The sequence below is a fragment of the Bos taurus genome, chromosome 7 (assembly GCF_002263795.3).
Source record: "Bos taurus isolate L1 Dominette 01449 registration number 42190680 breed Hereford chromosome 7, ARS-UCD2.0, whole genome shotgun sequence".
Classification (NCBI taxonomy): domain Eukaryota; kingdom Metazoa; phylum Chordata; class Mammalia; order Artiodactyla; family Bovidae; genus Bos; species Bos taurus.
Genome location: NC_037334.1, coordinates 89,710,414 through 89,726,897, shown reverse-complemented (window position 1 = coordinate 89,726,897; position 16,484 = coordinate 89,710,414). Strand labels below are relative to the sequence as shown.

Sequence of the window (16,484 nt, the reverse complement as noted above, 5' to 3'; positions counted from 1 at the left end):
ATTTTGCTTTAATCAATTGAGGGGAGTGCTAAATAAATGCAGTAATACCACATTCATTCAGCAAATATTTACAGAGCACCTGCTGAATTTGCTGTTATTGTAACTTGTGTAATAAGATGTTAAATGGGAAAATTTGACTCAAGTACCAAGATACGATAATACAAGCCAGGGAGAGAGATACTGTGATGCCTACTTTCTTTTATACATAGTAATGATTTTTTGAAGGTGTGGTTACTATACTCAGCAGATTAAAAATTGCCATAGTTAGACTTAAAATTAAGCTTTTAAAATTAATTTTTGCTGAAGTATAGTTGCTTTACAATGTTGTGTTAGTTTCTGCTGTACAGCAAGGCATATCAGCTTACATTTGTCATAGTCAAAACCTGGAAACAACTAGAATGGCTCTCAAATAGGTGAATGACTAAACAAACTTGTACTTGCATATTGCGGACTACTGCTCAGTAATAAAAAGGCATAAACTACGCATGTCACTATTTCAGTGGATCTCAAGGACGTGATAGTGAAGTGAAGCTGCTCAGTCGTGTCTGACTGTTTGCGACAGCAGGGAACGTAGCCCCCCAGACTCCTCCATCCATGGAATTTTCCAGGCAAGAGTACTGGAGTGGGGTGCCATTTCCTTCTCCAGGGGATCTTCCCAACCAAGGGGTCGAACCCGGGTCTTCCACAAAGCAGGCAGATGCTTTACGGTCTGAGCCACCAGCTATGGTGTCCAGTGAAAGGACATGATGCCTAGTGAAAAAAAGGCCAATCTCAAAAGTTTACATTAAATACATTCTTGGATTTACAAAATGATGGAAAGAAAAGTAGTGGTTGCCAGGGGTTAGGGGTGGTGGTGGAAGGGCACTGGTGTGACTATTAAGGGGTAACTTAAGGGAGATCTTTGTGGTAATAAAATAGTTTGATGGTGTGATTGCAGTGGTGGTTACACAAATCTACACATGATAAAATGATGCAGGACTATACACACAGACTATATCAATGTCAGTTTCCTGGTTTTGATACCATGTTATAGTTATATAAGATGTAACCATTGTGGGGAACTAGGTGAAGGGTACCTGGGGCCTCTCTGCAACTTTCTGTGAATACATAATTATTTTAAAATGGAAGTAAAACAGGTCTTGCGACTTAAGGTGATCATAGTTCTTTACCTGAAAATAAGTAGAAAAGCCATAGGATTTACAAATTTTTACCAAGAGGGGAAGAATTGCAAGGTTCACTGGGCCAATCAAGAAACAAGATCAAGTTATTTGTATGATTGCATTCCATGATGTCTGCTTGCTCAATATGTGCCCAATTACTTATAATACTCTCTTTTTCTTAAAATGCTTTCTTCCCTTGTTTTTTAAATTTATTTGGCTGTGCCAGGTCTTCATTGCTGCTTGGGCTATGAGCATGCTTCTCATTGCTGTGGATTCTCTGGTTGCTGAGCGTGGCTTTAGGGCATGCGGGTTTCAGTGGTTACAGTTCCCAGGCTCTAGAGCACAGGCTCAATGCTTGTGGTGCATGGGTTTAGTTGTTCTGTGACATGTGGGATCTTTCCAGACCAGGGATTGAACCTGTGTCTCCTGCATTGGCAGGCAGACTCTTTATCACTGAGCCACCAGGGAAGCGCTCCCTTGGTTTTGATGACATGATACTCTCCTCATGTTTCTTCTCATAAAATCTGCTCTCTTTAATATTTTCTTTTTTGTTTGATGGAGATATTAGCCAGTTGGTCACCCAAGTCATAAACCTTTGACTTTCTTTCTTTCCCATCTTCACCACTCCAATTTGCCTTCACTTCCTAACATTGTTCTTACTACTACTTCCTTTGTTTTTGCCTTCATTTTGTCTCACTTGAGTGACTGATATCTGCAACACCCACTTATATACCTCCCTCCCCATACCATCCCTCTGGGTCGTCCCAGTGCACCAGCCCCAAGCATCCAGTATCGTGCATCGAATCTGGACTGGCAACTCGTTTCTTACATGATATTTTACATGTTTCAATGCCATTCTCCCAAATCTTCCCACCCTCTCCCTCTCCCACAGAGTCCATAAGACTGTTCTATACATCAGTGTCTCTTTTGCTGTCTCATACACCGGGTTATTGTTACCATCTTTCTAAATTCCATATATATGCGTTAGTATACTGTATTTATGTTTTTCCTTCTGGCTTACTTCACTCTGTATAATAGGCTCCAGTTTCATCCACCTCATTAGAACTGATTCAAATGTATTCTTTTTAATGGCTGAGTAATACTCCATTGTGTATATGCACACCCTCTTCATCTAACAACCAAGGTTCCTGATTGTCAAGTCTCCCCCAGCCTCTCTAGGCTAATTCTTCTCCAGAGCTTGACTCATGTTTGTTACACAGATTCATGCTCTGTGTATGCATTTTTTATGCTCTGTCTTCTGGCTTGAATATTATCTTTGAGGATTACTTGTACACACCTCTTATAATTTTAAAGACTCATTTCAAGATCCAAAGCTTTCAGGAAATCTTCTCTGTCCCTCTTAGGCAAGGTGAAGTTTTTATTTCTGTGCTCCCCAAATTGCTTTACTACTTAGATTGTGTCTATTGGCATAATTATAATCTTACTTTTCTTCCCAGGTGGCTCAGTGGTAAAGAATCCACCTGCCAATGCAGGAGATGCAGGTTTGATCTCTGGGTTGGAAGATCCCCTGGATGAGGAAGTGGCAGCCCACTCCAGTACTCTTGCCTGGAAAATTCCATGGACAGAGGAGCCTGGTGGACTACAGTCCATGGGGTCACAAAGAGTCTGACATGACTTAGCGACTGAACGCTGATGCATGGTCTTACTTTGTGCGTTGAGAACTGGCTTACCTTTCTCAGGGTCTTTCATGGTTTGTTTTCTATGAACTCATATGGTTTCTTGTGTGATCTGGCCTCTCTCGTTCATTATTCATGGAAGTTTAGTAAACATTAATTGCTTCTGTATAGGAACTATTAATATGTTAGGGATGGGAGATAGAAAAATAAGTGAGATGTGGCCCTTGCCCTTACTTACCTCAAAGTATACAATATGCATTTTATATTTGTGGACAGTTGGGGAAACCAGGGTAAGATTCTCCTGAGCAAATTAGCAACCTGATGGCACTGTGTTAGCACCCAGATGAGCCTTGGAGAAGTGCTCTGTAGTGAAGTCATGCCGCGAAAGGCCGGTGCAGAGGTTCCTTGTGGCCAGTACATCCATGCCACTTGTGAACGAAGGGAGCCACAGACTCTTAGTTTGTTCCAGTTAAGTAATCCTGAGCATTTCAACAGTAAGATCAGTTACAAGATGAAGCATTGGAAAGTCTGATATTTCTCAATAGCACTACCCATAGCATAATAAAAGACCTTTATGAAGAGTGAAAGGATTTATGGCAGTCGTCAGTTGATAAAGTCAGAACTGAAAATATTTTTGCTCATCAGAAACTCAGACTGCTTGCTTTCAACCATCATTTCCCCATTCTCTCATCTTGATTCTAAATATTACTCTGTTTTTTATTGTTATTTTGGTTGTAAAGGATTAGGAAATGTTATAGTAAAATGTTGTAGGAACTTAGAAGACTGAAAGTGCTTGGTATGATGCCTGGTCCTTTGTAATATTAAACAATCAGTGTAGAGAAACAAAAACGGGTGTCTTGGCAATTTTGTTAGATATCCAAAAAAACCCTTACAAGACAAATTAGAGAAGCAATGCTGCCTCTCTTTTTATCCTGTGACAGAGAGCTAATTCAGCTTCTTTAACAGAAACTCAAATAAACCCAGCCCTTTCAAAAAGCCTTTATGCTCAATGTAAAGGAAAATGTGTCTTCAAATCCTAAGAGTTCAGCTTCCACTGGTTTCAATGGGAGCTGTACATTCAGAGCCAAGGGCTAATTTTGGTCTGTGTGCTTCCCCAATAAGTTCTCTTGGGTGATCATTTTAGCTTCAGCAAAGTGTTTCCTCTAGCTATAAGAGCCAGTGTTTAAAAGTTTAAAGCAATGCGAATAGGCCAAAATCTAAATCAATATTCTGTAGAACAAATAAAGAGAAAAGAGAGCTAGGCGGCAGGCACATGGAATGTGCTTCAATTCCCTGGTAGGCAGATCAAGGAGTTTTCAACAAGAACTTAAAAATAAAAGACCTAAAAAACAGATGTTAACACAACTGCTCTCTCCCCACTCAGTGAGAAATGACTGTTTAGGTTTTCAGATCAAGACCCAGGGGTCACAAAAGGAAATGCCATGGTGTAGTGTCAAGTGAGAACCAACAGGCAAAAGGGATTCAGATCAATAGGCAGCAGCGTCCTTATCTTCCTCAACGCCAGTTATTTTTACAGCATTTGTAGTGACTTTGTTTCGCTTTTAGGTATATTACTTTGGTTCATGTATGAATTCATATGGAAATTACACGGTATGAGGGGTTGTGTTTCTCCTTTTCCCCTACCTACCCTTCCTCCTTCAACGTAGAGGTTTCTTACTAATATCATTTATGAGGAGGACAGCTTTCCTGTCAGTCTCTAGGGCTCTGAAGATGACTCATTATCTTTTGCCCTTTGAGGACTTTGAGGGATAATAGCTTCAAACTGGAAGGAGACACTACATTGAAAGAGCATCTCAAAGCAAGTTCATCACAGTTTAACACAACATTTGACTTCACTGTAACAGCAACTTGAGATGTGATAGTAGGAAGGGAAAGAACCTGGGACTGTATCGGACCTTTCATATTCTTTAAAAGAGGGTTTAGTATAAGATGGTTTAATTGCCGAGATGCAAAATGCATTTTATTATGAGGAAAATTAACCTGTTAAGAATATACTGTAGCAATAATAAAAATAAATGGAATTTGTAGAGTGGTTTATATTTGAAGAGCATATTTTTACATCTACTGTCCCTTGAGCCTCTAAAGCAGTTTATAAAAGGATTCTCCCATTTTTCCCCCCAACATATGTTCCTAATAGGTAAATACAAAAGTCCAAAGAAATATTCAGTGAGGAAAAACTAGGGAGGTCTGAATTATAAAGTAACCATGCTTAAAATATGCAGTGATATATTTAACCACAATTAAAAACAAAGAAAAGGCAGTGTTTTAATTTAAGTTACAGAAAACACATCAGGGCAGTAAATGCATCAGGGCAGTATCTCAGGAGGTGGATCCTCCTCGAATCAAGTGTTACTAAATCACTGAAAAGGTATTACAGGTACCCTACCTTCCAATTCCACTGGCCTTTCTATTTTCTTATCCTGTGGAAACTGAGAGTTTTCTGAATTTTCTGGCTCTATTTTGAGATAATGATAAATATTTTGAGTAAAGTACAGAGGAATTCTTCATGTGGGGCTGGAATAAAAATTGAGGTCTATATAGAGGTTTCTGAAAGATTTTGAAAGAGTGAATGGAGAAAGCCCTGGTGCAGGGGTGGGTGAGGGGACAGAGTGATGGTAAGGGAAAGCGGGAGGCCAGCACCGCCATTTGAGACACAGAGGCAGTCCTAGCGACCACGCACATGAGCAAAGAGTGGGTTAACCTGTTAGCTTGACAGGAGAGAAGGGTTTGTGTTAAGGGGTTGGGGAGAACCCTGGTGGAAAAGAAGGTTGGGGCCCGTGTCTGGAAAACAGAACATTAAGCTAAGGAGTTTGAAAATTCCCTGGCAAGATGAGCAACCAAGGTTGCTGAGAAGGGACATGACTCAGTGAAAGAGATATTTTAGACAAATAAATCTGGCAGGAATGTTGAGATAGGGAGTAAGACTAGTATTCAAGGGAGCAATTAGGAGGTGACCCCAGGAAGCCCCAGGCATCAGGTGATAAAAGTCTAGACTTAGTCCAGCTATGTACAAATCTCACACGTTTGGGGAACACAACATTTTCTAGTGTCCTCTAGAGTCTGTCAGTCTTGGTAGCTTCAGATCAAATAGGACACTTAAAAATTTGCTGCAGGGGTGTGGACATATCTACATTGTTAACTAGAGAAATAAAACTGCTACGGAGTCCATCTGAACTGAAAGGTGGGACTGCACAGACTGGGAATAGCAGACAGTCAATTTATACAATCCTTGGAGACTGTAAGCAGAAATTACTGCCTTATCTAGGAGGGAAAGGGTTTTTATTTCAGAGTTTTGGAGACTGACCAAAGTTGCCAGTGTTCCGAAACTTTAGCCCTCAGGCCTTGGCTTTCCTTGGATTAGTTCCTATCGCCCACCTCATGAACTCCTTGAGGGGCTCACTCATTGGAGAGCAAAGACTAACTATTGCCAAGGCTCTCTGTGTGTGTGTGTGTGTGTGTGTGTGTGTATTCTTGTGCATGCACACTTGCATCTGTACTCAGTCATCTCTGACTCTTTGGGGCCTGTAGCCTGCCAGGATCCTCTGTCCATGGGGATTCTCCAGGCAAGAATTCTGGAGTGGGCTGCCATTTCCTTCTCCAGAGGATCTTCCTGACCCAGGGATCGAACCTGCGCCTCTTTTGTCTTCTGTGTTAACAGGTGGGGTCTCTACCACTAGCGCCACATGGGAAGCCCTTTGGAGGCATGGGCTTAGCCAGTCAGTGTCCAGGCCTATAGCTTGGTTAACTGGCAGTAGATGATTTCTTGCTTACTTTCCTGGGGCTGTTTTTTCAAGGAATTATTACAGAGCAGAGAGGTTTAAAGCAGGAGCTCTGGCATTGCTAAATATTGGCAAGGTCAAATTCTACTGAACTTTGGGATTAGTAGCGATCTGACTGTATTTTCCTTTGGGTACTTCTGCTCTCTGCAGCTCTATTTTTTGTGATTCTTGTTCCTGAATGTCTCTTTAAGTTAAGATGTTGTTCAGGAGTTGGTAGAGCTGGCAGACTACAACGTTGCATGCTGTATTATTCATTGTTTGGTGACTAGACTTCATATCGGTGATAAAAATAAACACGATGCCTCTCAGCTTACTTCAATCCTTTCAGTCCTCTTGTGAATGGTTTCCTGGAACTGTGCGACTCCCTTGAAACAAAGCATGAAGAAGGAGAAGATGGGGGAGGGATTAGGGGAGGAGGGGGAAGGGAGAGGGTCAGGATCAGTCTCAACCGTGGCATAATTTTTAGAAGCAGGCTGGATGACACATTCAGTTTACAGAGAAGTGTAACAATTGCCCTAGTGGCATTCTAAACATAAAGTTAGTGTTTCCTGCCACAGCTGTGGCTTTCCTTTCCATTCTTTGGTTTGGAAGCAGTCATTTTAATATATAGACACCTCTCTATATAAATTAAGTTGCAATTTTTCTCATTAAGATGGAGGAACCGATTTCTGGCCATGATGGTTTCAACTTTACTTCATAAATGAACCAGTAGGTGTTGCTATGCTAGCACTAATGTGGACTCCATAAAAACTAACTGGTCACTTTGTGGTGAGTGGGTCCCCAAATAATTCTTATTTGTGTGTTCCTTCTCAAAGCTCAAAACACTGCTCCCCAATACTGAAGTTCTAATGGGTTTATTTTGACTGCAGAGGATTTTAAATGAAGATCCCCTATTCTGCTGTGTCTGTTCACAATATTGAAAAATAATTTCATTGACTTTCCAGTAGTTAAGTTGTTTTGGTCTTTGGAGGAAAAATTGATAACCAATTTGTATAACTGGAAAAATATTTTTTTCTCCTTCACTCTTCCTAATTTCTGCACTTCTTTTGTAATGTATATTATCATCACCCCTGTGTCCCAAAGGTACATTAAAAAAAGAAAAAATAGTCTTTCTGGTATAAGCCTACAGGCATAGATAACCTTTGAAACGTGCTCTTGTTTGTCAAACAAACAAGTGTATTTACACAAGACCTAACTTTTCACAACATACCTCAGCATCTCAAGTATGTTTACATTAAAAAGTGTTTTTCTATTCCTGTGTGTATGAAGAAACAAATGATTTCCTTGTGTTATCCTTTGTAAGGCTGCTGCTGTATCATTTATTAGGCAGAAACAGACATTGCCACTTCTGTTTTTGCCTGAAAGTTGATAAGCAAAAACTAAAAACTTAGAAAAATATTTTCAATTTTTATATTGAAAGCTGAAGTTCTTAGAATTAAAAAAGTTTGATAATTGATTTTTAGGCAATCCACCAACTATTTCAATGTGTGATTTGATGAGGAAAAATGCAGTTTGTGTACATTCTACTGCTTTTGCATATGAAGTTTCCTCAGTTGTACCTTGTAAGTGAAATTGCATGGTGAAAATATGAGCCTGTCAAAGCTGCTTTTCTCTTTTTAAATTGCTAAACGCAGCAGAAACCTATACACTTCAGATGAAAACTCATGCGTTGATCTTAAAACACTGTTTAAAGAGTGTGAATGTATATTCTGATACAGAGCGAAAGCAAAGGCACTGGGTGAAGGAAATAAAGAACAAAGCTTTAGAAAGAAAAGAGAGAGATGGCTGGGGGAAATCTCAAGAATGAATGGAAAAGTGAAACTGTTATATTTTTGTTTTCATAGTTGCAAAACTATTTAATAATATGAAGCAATAACAGTTTATCGAGCCTGTCACAGGTAGGGCTGAATCACATGAGCCAAAGTGGACATAGATTTTTCTATAAATTGCTCAGTGCTCATTTAAAAATGATCTTTAATAAAACAGTGAAATACTTCAGTTGTATAAATCTCTCAGAACTTTCTAAATAGGAAAACAATAACACACCTTAAAGAGTGGGGTTTGGAGCAAAGTAAATAAAACTAAACATTTTTCTGCATTATTTTATAATGAATTTTCATTGATTTTCTTGGTTATATGATTTGAGGCCTGTGGTCTTTCCCCTGCCTCCTTCCCCCTCTCTCTCTCCTTTACCTTCATGATCCCTTTTCTCATCTTTCTGAGTGGTGTCATCTGGGGGCAACTTCAAAATAGTTAGCTGAGTGAGATTGCACAAGGTGAAGGAAAAACACTCAGTTTTTCTCCCTGTTGAGTTTCATTAGTGAAATGCTCTGAAGTCATGGGTGGTGAGTGTGAAAATACAGAGCTGTAGATTGGGTGGTAATCAACTTGATGTTTGTAATAACCAGAGATGTAGGATTCTAATCATTCCCTTGTACCAGCACATGGAAGCTGAGTTTAATTCAGCTAAATGGCCCATGATACGGACTCCCCTTCAATCTGATTTCTCCCCTCTGGTGAATTCTTAATCAGAATTTCCTACTATTTAGTAACTAAATTAAAATCTGTAAATTGTAGGCAACTGCATATAATGCGATGATGTATCCATAAGCATTGAAATTACTTAGAGCATTTCATGTAATGAGCATTCTAACATAATGCATTTAAGCTTTGTGATGGGAAAATAATCTGGTTAGATATCACAATAAAGCATAAAGGATCACTTATCTTTACTTGTGAAGAAAAGATGTAAAATGTGGATGCTTTTTCTCAACAAAGTAGTAATTTAAAAGTAGTTATGAACTTTTCACTTAAATAATAAAGGTATTTATAAACTGATTGCTTAATATATATGTATATATCAGATGTTTAGATAAACATTTTATGTACCTTCATTTGATCATTACAACAATTTAATGAGGTAGCTACTTCTATTACTCATTTTCTACATATCAGAAAACTAGGACTCAGAAAAGTTAATAATTTGCCCAAGACCACACAACTACTGGTGTTGGGGCTAGGATTCAAATTAAGGTATGTCTGATTCTAGAGTCTGGGCTCTTTATGCTATGGAAATATAATCAGAAAATTTTTGTACATTTAGTTTTTATTATTTTCATTTATTTTGTATGAAGTATTCAACTTAAAATGTGATCAAACCAAAGAAGCAATTGTGAGTGGCATATTTATTTAGTGCAATATTTATTTATCAGACTCCCTGCCCTCCTGGTCTTTGGAGTGGAAAGCTGAGCACTGATATGTGACTCTGAAATAGTAAGTCAGTAAAATATGAGACTATGGAAGACTACAGCAGATGAGAGTAGTGGGGGAAGACTTCCTGAAGGAGGCAAAACTTCTAAGTGAATCCTGTACAAATACATCAGTGTCTGAAAATCACCAAAATAGATAGGTAGGACAATCTGAGAATATTATTAAAGGTAAATGAGTTTGCTGCTAGCAAAAAGTGAGGTAAATATAAAAGCTTAGCATTTCTTAACCATGGTTGCATATTAGAATCTAGAGTGCTTTTTAAAAACACAGACACCTAGGCCCCACGCTTGACCAATCTTAAAATTCTGTGTTGGAGATATTTGGGCAATGGTATTTCTTAAAAGTTTTAAGGAATTCTAGTGTACACCTGTTGCTGAGAATCACTGATAACAGCTGTATTGATGTATTTGTGTTGGGGTCAAGTGGAAAATGAAATAGAATAGGCTTATACAGCTATGAAAGATGGAAAGACTTTGATGTTAGACTTGATGGTATAGACACATGACTATAACTAGATAGTCTTGATCAAGAGAGGTCAATTCAATTCAGCTGACAAAACTGAAATCTTATATGTACAAGGTTCTGTAGAGGGACCTGACAAGTTGAACCAAATCTGACCTTTGCTCTTTAATGTTTCATAAATGTAGTAGGGGGTACACTGATAGCTTCCATCACCAGTCACATCCACAGCTGGGTATTCTTTTTGCTTTGGCTCCATCCCTTCATTCTTTCTGCGGTTATTTCTCCACTGATCTCCAGTAGCATATTGGGCACCTACCAACCTGGGGAGTTCCTCTTTCAGTATCCTATCATTTTGCCTTTTCATACTGTTCATGGGGTTCTCAAAGCAAGAATACTGAAGTGGTTTGCCATTCCCTTCTCCAGTGGACCACATTCTGTCAGACCTCTCCACGATGACCCGCCCATCTTGGGTGGCCCCACACGGTGTGGCTTAGTTTCATTGAGTTAGACAAGGTTGTGGTCCATGTGATCAGATTGACTAGTTTTCTGTGATTATGGTTTCAGTGTGTCTGCCCTCTGATGCCCTCTTGCAACACGTACCGTCTTACTTGGGTTTCTCTTACCTTGGATGTGGGGTATCTCTTCATGGCTGCTCCAACAAAGAGCAGCCACTGCTCCTTACCTTGGAAAAGCTGTGGATGTGACTGGTGATAGAAGCAAGGTCCGATGCTATAACGAGCAATATTGCATAGGAACCTGGAATGTCAGGTCCATGAATCAAGGCCAATTGGAAGTGGTCAAACGGGAGATGGCAAGAGTGAACGTCAACATTCTAGGAATCAGCAAACTAAAATGGACTAGAATGGGTGAATTTAACTCAGATGACCATTATATCTACTACTGTGGGCAGGAATCCCTTAGAAGAAATGGAGTAGCCATCATGGTCAACAAAAGGCTCCAAAATACAGTACTTGGATGCAATCTCAAAAAGGACAGAATGATCTCTGTTCATTTCCAAGGAAAACCATTCAATATCACAGTAATCCAAGCCTATGCCCCAACCAGTAACACTGAGGAAGCTGAACAGTTCAATGAAGACCTAAAAGACCTTTTAGAGCTAACACCACAAAAAGATGTCCTTTTCATTATAGGGGACTAGAATGCAAAAGTAGGAAGTCAAGAAACACTTGGAGTAACAGGCAAATTTGGCCTTGGAGTACAGAATGAAGCAGGGCAAAGGCTAACAGAGTTTCGCCAAGAGAACGCACTGCTCATAGCAAACACCCTCTTCCAACAACACAAGAGATGACTCTACACATGGACATCACCAGATGGTCAACACCAAAATCAGATTGATTATATTCTTTGCAGCCAAAGATGGAGAATCTCTATACAGTCAGCAACAATAAGACTGGGAGCTGACTGTGGCTCAGATCATGAACTCCTTATTGACAAATTCGACTTAAATTGAAGAAAGTAGGGAAAACCACTAGACCATTCAGGTAAGACCTAAATCAAATCCCTTATGATTATACTGTGGAAGTGAGAAATAGATTTAAGGGACTAGATCTGGTAGATAGTGCCTGATGAACTATGGAATGAGGTTTGAGACATTGTAGAGGAGACAGGGATCAAGACCATCCCCATGGAAAAGAAATGTAAAAAAGCAAAATGGCTGTCTGAGGAGGCCTTACAAATAGCTGTGAAAAGAAGAGAAGTGAAAAGCAAAGGAGAAAAGGAAAGGTATAAGCATCTGAATGCAAAGTTCCAAAGAATAGCAAGGAGAGATAAGAAAGCCTTCCTCAGTGATCAGTGCAAAGAAATAGAGGAAAACAACAGAATGGGAAAGACTAGAGATCTCTTCAAGAAAATTAGAGATGCCAAGGGAATATTTCATGCAAAGATGGCCTCGATAAAGGACAGAAATGGTATGGACCTAACAGAAGCAGAAGATATTAAGAAGAGGTGGCAAGAATACACAGAAGAACTGTGCAAGAATGAGCTTCACAAACCAGATAATCACAATGGTGTGATCACTCACCTAGAGTCAGACATCCTGGAGTGTGAAGTCAAGTGGGCCTTAGGAAGCATCACTATGAACAAAGCTAGTGGAGGTGATGGAATTCCAGTTGAGCTATTTCAAATCCTGAAAGATGATGCTGTGAAAGTGCTGCACTTAATATGCCAACAAATTTAGAAAACTCAGCAGTGGCCACAGGAATGGAAAAGGTCAGTTTTCATTCCAATCCCAAAGAAAGGCAATGTCAAAGAATGCTCAAACTACTGCACAATTGCACTTATCTCACATACTAGTAAAGTAATGCTCAAAATTCCAAGCCAGGCTTCAGCAATATGTGAATTGTGAACTTCCAGATGCTCATGCTGGTTTTAGAAAAGGCAGAGGAACCAGAGATCAAATTGCCAACATCTGCTGGATCATTGAAAAAGCAAGAGAGTTCCAGAAAACATCTATTTCTGCTTTATTGACTATGCCAAAGCCTTTGACTGTGTGGATCACAATAAATTGTGGAAAATTCTGAAAGAGATGGGAATACCAGACCACCTGACCTGCCTCTTGAGAAACCTATATGCAGGTCAGGAAGCAAGAGTTAGAACTGGACATGGAACAACAGACTGGTTCCAAATAGGAAAAGGAGTACGTCAAGGCTGCATATTGTCACCCTGCTTATGTAACTTCTATGCAGAGTACATCATGAGAAATGCTGGGCTGGAAAATCACAAGTTGAAATCAAGATTGCTGGGAGAAATATCAGTAACCTCAGATATGCAGATGACACCAGCCTTATGGCAGAAAGTGAAGAGGAACTAAAAGGCCTCTTGATGAAGGTAAAAGAGGAGAGTGAAAAGGTTGGCTTAAAGCTCAACATTCAGAAAACGAAGATCATGGCATCTGGTCCCATCACTTCATGGGAAATGGATAGGAAACAGTGGAGACAGTGTCAGACTTTATTTTTTGGGGCTCCAAAATCACTGCAGATGGTGATTGCAGCCATGAAATTAAAAGACGCTTACTCCTTGGAAGAAAAGTTATGACCAACCTAAATATCATATTAAAAAGCAGAGACATTACTTCGCCAACAAAGGTCCATCTAGTCAAGGCTATAGTTTTTCCTGTGGTCATGTATGGATGTGAGAGTTGGATTGTGAAGAAAGCCGAGCACTGAAGAATTGATGCTTTTGAACTGTGGTGTTGCAGAAGACTCTTGAGAGTCCCTTTGACTGCAAGGAGATCCAACCAGTCCATCCTCAAGGAGATCAGTCCTGGGTGTTCATTGGAAGGACTGATGCTGAAGCTGAAACTCCAGTACTTTGGCCACCTCATGCGAAGAGTTGACTCATTGGAAAAGACTCTGATGCTGGGAGGGATTGGGGGCAGGAGGAGAAGGGAATGACAGAGGATGAGATGGCTGGATGGCATCACCAACTCAATGGACGTGAGTCTGAGTAAACTCCAGGAGTTGGTGATGGACAGGGAGGCCTGGCATGCTGTGGTTCATGGGGTCGCAAAGAGTCAGACACAACTGAGTGACTGAACTGAACTGAACTGATACTGATAACTGTTAAAGTATGTGCATGTCAAGGACTATAACAGAAATTCAGACATGCTCTGGCATAGAAATATTCTGCTTCTGGTTGTAAATGTCTAAAGATTACCAAAAGAAGATAACTTTCATTGGAATTTTGACCCAAAAGTAAGCCCGAATTTTTGAGAGACACGAAGCAAAGAGCATTCTTGGTACAGAAATTAATGGCATTCAGAGGCTCAGAACTTATTTGTGGATGAGGGCAGGAATCACATTGAAAAGGAGCTGATGAGAAGGAGAGAGACCTCAAAGAAAAAGACAGGCTGTAAGTCCAGCATGCCGACATGCCCATCTGAAGGCTGAAGTGTGGCCCCTGACACTTGACGTAATAAATTCCATGTTTCTCCTCAGAAAGTCTGCATGTGCTACTCATAAAGTGCAGCTCAAGGTTGTCTGGGGGAGAAAATAGTAAAAGAAAGGACAGGCCTGCTGTTGCACAATGTTAAAAATGCTGAAAGATTATGTTTAATTTTAATGACTATTTTAAAAATGTATTTTCTTGGTGTCTTCATTACTCAGTCTTCATCGTTTTGTTTCTATGTGGGATGGTTATCACCAAGCCTATTCAGTTCAGTTCAGTCGCTCAGTCATGTCTGGCTCTTTGTGGTCCCATGAATTGCAGCACGCCAGGCCTCCCTGTCCGTCACCAACTCCCGGAGTTCACTCAGACTCACGTCCATCGAGTCAGTGATGCCATCCAGCCATCTCATCCTCTGTCATCCCCTTCTCCTCTTGCACCCAATCCCTCCCAGCATCAGAGTCTTCCAATGAGTCAACTCTTTGCATGAGGTGGCCAAAGTATTGGAGTTTCAGCTTCAGCATCATTCCTTCCAAAGAAATCCCAGGGCTGATCTCCTTTAGAATGGACTGGTTGGATCTCCTTGCAGTCCAAGGGACTCTCAAGAGTCTTCTGCAGCACCACAGTTCAAAAGCATCAATTCTTCGGCGCTCAGCCTTCTTCACAGTTCAACTCTCACATCCATACAGACCACAGGAAGTAATTGTAGTGAAAGTGAAAGTTGCTCAGTCATGTCCAACTCTTTGTGACCCCGTGAATTCTCCAGGCCAGAATTCTGGAGTGGGTAGCCATTCCCTTTTCCAGGGTATCTTTCTTTCCTTTTGAGGTCTCTCCCCTTCTCAATCAGAGACTTCCCTTAATTCCTTCCTGTTTGAGTCAACTCTTTCTTTTTTGGTTTACTCTTTTGGCTCATGTCTTTTGGGTTGCTCCCTTCCTTTTGTGAAGTTGCTCAGTTGTGTCTGACCCTTTGCGACCCCATGGACTGTAGCTCGCCAGGCTCCTCCATCCATGGGATTCTCCAGGCAAGAGTACCTGAATAGGTTGCCATTTCCTTCTCCAGAGGATCTTCCTGACCCAGGGATTGAACCAGGGTCTCCTGCATTATAGGCAGATGCTTTACCATCTGAGCCACCAGGGAAGCTCCTTTTACTGGAGCACATTCCCCAAAACTTTCTAATAAAGGGTGTGAGAAAAACCGTATGTGTTCTTGTATGTCTGATAATGTCTTTATTCTTGACATTTTTCTTCTTGCAGGAAAATTTTAGTATTTCCTCTTTTTCATAGTGTTTTGAAATATTGTGAGGGCATCTCCTAATATGACTATTTTCATTTGTTAATATTTCTGTTCTTTAAAAAAATATTTCTCTTCTTTTAGTGGGTTACTCGAAGCTGGAAACCAACCTTACAAACTTTGGAATTTTATTTTGTACTTTTCTTTGATAATTTTCTTCTCTCCATATGTCAGATGTTGAACTTCCTAGCACAAAACCTGTATTTTATATCATTTGTTTCAGACTTTCCATCTTTTTTTCTGTTGTTTTTTAAATTATTTTGCTTGATATTTTGAGAGTTTTTATTTTGTTTTCCAAACCATTATCATTTATTTCATTAATATTTTTAATTTGAAAAAGCCCTTTCTTGTTCAACTATTTCTTTTTTTAATGCACCTTGTTTGATGTGTAATAATAACTAAGGGCTTTTAAAAATTATTTATTTTTTGCTTGTGCTGGGTCTTTGTTGCTGCACGGGTTACTCTCTAGTTGTGGTTCACGGGCGTCTCACTGTGGCGGCCTCTCGCTGCTGAGCGTGGGCTGTAGGGCGTGTGGGCTTCAGCAGTTGTAGCATGAGACTCAGTAGTTGTGTTTCCTGGGCTCTAGAGCACAGGCTTAATAGTTGTGGCTCCCGGGTTTAGTTGCTCCGAGCATGTGGGATCTTTCTGGACCAGGGATTGAACCTGTGTCTCCTGCATTGGCAGGGGGATTCTTTACCACTGAGTCACCAGGTAAGCCCCAACTAAGGGCTTTTGTGTGTGTGTGTGTGTGCTTCAGTATTTGTTTTTTCTGGAATTATGCATTCTGATTGATTTTTACCTCTGTCTTGTATCTTGAACATTTTTCTCAAGTCCGGTCTTGTCCATATTTAAAAGTAAGATCTCAAAAACTGAATGGGAAACCTGTGTTTTTAGATGTGGCTCATAAACTGGAAGGGATTATTTTGCTGTTACTATTTGGGAGGCTGATGCTTAATGCGAG

General features: G+C 40.2%; 1 non-coding gene across 1 annotated transcript; it reads right to left on the bottom strand.

The window, feature by feature from the left end:
- Positions 1-15,297: 15,297 nt before the first annotated feature.
- TRNAY-AUA (transfer RNA tyrosine (anticodon AUA)) lies at positions 15,298-15,370 on the bottom strand. Its single transcript has one exon. It is a non-coding gene; the product is annotated as a tRNA-Tyr (tRNA).
- Between the last annotated feature and the right edge of the window lie 1,114 nt (positions 15,371-16,484).